This window comes from Papaver somniferum, chromosome 9, assembly GCF_003573695.1.
Source record: "Papaver somniferum cultivar HN1 chromosome 9, ASM357369v1, whole genome shotgun sequence".
In the NCBI taxonomy this organism is placed as follows: domain Eukaryota; kingdom Viridiplantae; phylum Streptophyta; class Magnoliopsida; order Ranunculales; family Papaveraceae; genus Papaver; species Papaver somniferum.
In genome coordinates, this window is record NC_039366.1 from 24,827 (window position 1) to 29,550 (window position 4,724).

The 4,724-nt window shown below is 38.1% G+C and overlaps 1 long non-coding RNA gene across 1 annotated transcript; it reads right to left on the reverse strand.

Moving 5' to 3' along the window:
• Window positions 1–1,212: 1,212 nt before the first annotated feature.
• On the reverse strand, window positions 1,213–1,639 carry LOC113312141. Its single transcript, XR_003341644.1, has 3 exons — window positions 1,526–1,639; window positions 1,348–1,410; window positions 1,213–1,255 (listed from the first exon to the last, which is right to left on the reverse strand). It is a non-coding gene; the product is annotated as an uncharacterized LOC113312141 (long non-coding RNA).
• Between the last annotated feature and the right edge of the window lie 3,085 nt (window positions 1,640–4,724).

A 4,724-nucleotide genomic window follows, 5' to 3' on the forward strand; every position in this document is an offset into this window, starting at 1 on the left:
ATCTTGGAGAAACTATACATGTATCCGGAATCTGTGAAGAGGGTGGTAGAGGAATCATTCTGAACTTTTCGTCTGCTAAGTCGATAGCCACTATTCTACCACACGTAGACCAGTAAAAGGCTTCGTTTGCCCAAACACGAGCAGGGTGAAGTGCACTAATGGGAACATTATCTATATACCCCTACTATAGGGCCCATTGAAATATACCCTTACCAACTTAAATTATATCCCTAAGATTAATACATTATCAAAATACCCTCTTTTGTATAGTGTATATACAAAATCACCATAACTGACCACTATTCAAAAAAAAAGAAAAAGAACCCACTACCTCTACTGCCCGCCACCACCCACCACCACCATTGTCCACCACCATCACTGTCCACCACCACTGTCCACCACCACCGTCGTCCACCACCAACCACCGCCACTGTTCACCACCGCCGCCATCCACCACCACCAATCGCCACCGCTGCCAACCACCACCAGCCGCCCAAAACCACCTCCAACTACTACCACCACCCAAATCCACCTCAACCCACCGCCACCACCGACCACTGCTGCTGGTCACCGCCACCGATCACCACCACCGCCGTGAAAGCAGCTTTTTCAAGTTGTCCCCGAAATCTAGTCCAAGAACGTAATTGAGCAAACTAAATAAAGTAAAATTGTTGTTAATCCCAAGCCAAAATGAAACCATGTATGTATGTTCTTGGATAGATAGACTGAAGGATCAATAAATGCAAATTGAACAACAAGAGAAAAAAGGAATAGACTGACCATGTAGCAACATACTTCAAACAAAAGACTCTTCGATCAACAAACACCATTACGAGATTCACTAGTCTAATGTTCTACAAGCAAGTACTAGGTACTGTAAATTATTTAGTAGTCAAAATGAAACCATAAACCACATAACGAAGAAAATACACATCATTCCGAATTGCCAATCAAAAATCTGGCTAATAGCATCACGACTTCTTTAACATTCCGCTTGAGTGATAGATACCAAAAACGAAGTCCAAAATTGTTTCCAATTAGTTATTGAAGTGTATAATTCAAATGAAATGCATTAGTACTATCATTACAGTTATGGGACATTTAAGAAACACTGAAAAGTTAAGTAGCTATAAAAAAGCACCTGGTGACTTGCAAAAAATCCAAAAATTTACTCCGTTGAAGCCTCAAATGATAGCTCCTCGAGTAACTGGTAATCTTTGTCATGGCTTCGGGCAGTGGAAGCGACATAAGTTCCCTGGCAGGCCAAAATATACATTTAAATCTTAACGTCCACACACGAAAAATAGTATAAAATCGACAGACAGAAAATCTAAAATGCTGCACAACCTCTCCAACCAGGTAATTGAACCTCAGAAACCAAGGTATAGAACTGTAGGAATCATTGAGTACCTGGGTAAGAAATATTTAATCTTGTTAGCATGTATTTGTTGCTTTGCATAACATATACAGACATAAGACATAGAAAAATCCATCAAAAATTGATTTGCCAAAGTTACTGGCATACAAGTACTTGCTCTAGCATCTGGATGTTTGTACAAGCTATTCATAGAAGTGAATCTTTCTGATACACTTTTCTTTTGGCGATACTTGTTTTCTTCCAATTTCTGCAAAAATGAATCATCACAATTTTATATCATCTGTACAAGCTAGAGCATACGAACTCAACATCTAGGCTCGTTACATGCAACATAGTATTACAGAATACATGCAACTACCACCACCATACCACTACCAACAAGATCCACTGCTGCAAAACAAAACAACCCGCATCTACACCATCACTAAATCCAGATAACAACTACTGAAATCAAACAGCTTCACAAACAAACACCAAACAACTACAGCCACCTCCAACGACACCATCGTTACCACCCATAAAACCATCCGTCGAATCAATATTTGAAGGTTAAGAACATACACTAAACAATATCACCAAATCTAACAAAAATTTGAACATCACTAGTTTCAGAATCAATAAAAATACCAAAAATTAAAATCAAAACCTAAAAGAAAACAATCTCGATCTCAGTCGAATCTAAATAAACAAAAAAATCAACACAAATCAAACTTCCAAAAAGCTCTGCAACCAAAATTGAAAATCATACATAGTGAATCGATCTCCCTGAAATTTGAATCTGCAACTCAAAATCCATCTCTGAATCTGGCTTAGAAATTAGTTAAAACCGAAACTAAATAAATAAAGAAACAAATCTGAATCCGCAACTCGGAATCTGAATCTGAATCTTCAACTCGAAATTGAAACCAAGAAAATCAAATCAATTTCTGAATTAAAAAAATCGGATCTAGAAATCAAACACAAATCATGATAGATCTGCTGATAGTAGTGGCAGACGTGACGGAGGTGGTGGTGCTGGTTGTGGTGCGGCGTTAGATATTGTGGTGGAGGTGGGAGCGATGGAGATGATGGTGGCGCAGCGACGGGCATTTCTAAAGTCGCTCAAGGGTAAGTGTCCCAAGTCAGTCTCAATGAAGGGCAATTATAACATTCCCACTTATATGTTGGTTTATTCTTCCTTTATCTCTCCACCCTTGTCAGCTACCAACGGTATATACTTGTACTTTGTTGATCATGTATGCGGACTTAGGACCTCATCAGCTATAGATTCTAACCACTTTATCGGAGAGGCTACGATGTGGTCGGGCCACGTACTTCAAGTATGTGGTCCCTCTTTATATTTTGACATATATCGTAAAGTAGAAAAAAAGTTTAAAAACTGTTTTATTACACAACTATGTAACTAAAAAAGAAATTAACTTCCTACTTTTTCTCAAAAAGTCAATGCTTTACGGGAATTTAGAGGGGGCATTAGGTTATACAGATGTCAAGAATACAGACCCGACCACATCGTGACGGAGCGCCACTTTATATTCATCCGTGGAATAAATGTAACCGAATCCACAAAGAAAATTCAACTGACCAGAAGAATATCCGTTTTGATAGATGTATCTTGGCAGATAAACATATTCTCCGATTACGGGATTACAGATGTAGATAAGATCGGTAGTAACGGAATTGGGGGTGGCTTAGGGGTGCTGCAGCCACCCCCAAAATTCTAAATACAGACCATTTTTCATTTTTTCCAAGGCAAATCTTGTGGGAAAAAAATTTAGCCCATCCTAAATTTTGATTTTTAGGCTAATATATTCGATTTAGCACACCTAGATCTTCGATATTGCTTCCGTCGTTGAAGATCGGGATTCCAAGTGTTGTCCTGGAATATGTTGAAACATACCAGACCATTACAGGAACCAACCATGGAGGACAAGGCGCACAAGGGTTCTTCTAGCTGATCATCAAAGGGATAAAAATTATCTATTCTACGAAGTGTTTGATAGGAGTATTCTTTGTCATGGACATTTATATCATCAACGTAAATAGGAGACCTTCCTTGGTATTATTTAATAGATCATGCCAGGGTTTGCAAACTAGTTTGCAGTTGATGATGGATTGGTGTGGTAAACGAGAGAAGATGTTCAACATGATATCATGGTACAGTTTCTCCATGTTCAGAGAAATTATTAAGCAAACAGAAAGAAAGAAGTGCAGCCAAAATCCAGAAAATGATATGTAATCAGAAGAATTTGTGATCACCTGTTGTTTAGATCCCCCACTTTGCTCTTTCTTTATTTTTCTTCGCTAGAATTAGATTTGTTCCCTCAAATAGTGGAAACCTAAATAAGGAAAATAGACAGGATTCGGACACCATAGTGTATCTTTGGTTTTCTTTTATCCCTCGTGGTTAAAACGGTGACTTTCCCTTTATAATTTGCCTTCCTTCTTAATACTACCGAGCAAAAAAAAGAAAAAAAAAAAAGTACTAGTCCAAAATTTAATACTTTCCTCGAGAATAATAAAAAAAAATCACAAAATTTAATGAAAGTTTACTGATACAAAAGCATCAAATGCAATAAGTAGCTGTAACAGCGGCAGTATCAGTATAAGAAGTGGCAGAGTTATGACCCTAACCACACCAAATTAAGAACAATTAAGCGAAACGAACAAAAATATCGTATACTTGGATTATAGTATCCCTGGTTATCTAATTGATAATCGATTGCTTATGGAGTTTAAAACATAACTACACGTACCATAACCCAAAATTATCAAAGCCGGAAACAAAAAAAAAAAAAACAATCTAACACTTATTCTTCTTTATCACAACCAAAGCATTTCAAAAAACGATGGTAACAAGAAATAAAAAACCAAGTTATCGCTAGATTATGGTGACGATGATGATGATGACGACCCACGGGATTATCGTTTCCATGGTGAGGATGGTGGTGGTGATGATGATTACCATGGTGGTGGTGATGATGACCAACTGGATTATCGCTTCCATGGTGGTGGTGATGAACCACTGGGTTATCGTTTCCATGGTGATTATGATGGTGGTGATGATGGCCCACTGGATTATTGCTTCCACTGTGGTGGTGGTGGTGGTGGTGGTGACCTCTATGGTGATGAAGGTGGTGGTGATGAACCATTATAGGTAACTTTGATGATTAATCTAGCTCTTCAGAAAGATTAAATTCTCCTTTGACAGACTCCCCGGAAAGCACTAGTAGATGTTTGTGAAGAAGAGCAAGCGTAAAAACTTAGTATTTATAGAGATGATTAGTCCGGCTACAATCTAAGTCCTAACTAAATTAGGTAATTAGAGACCTAAACACAATAAAACTCT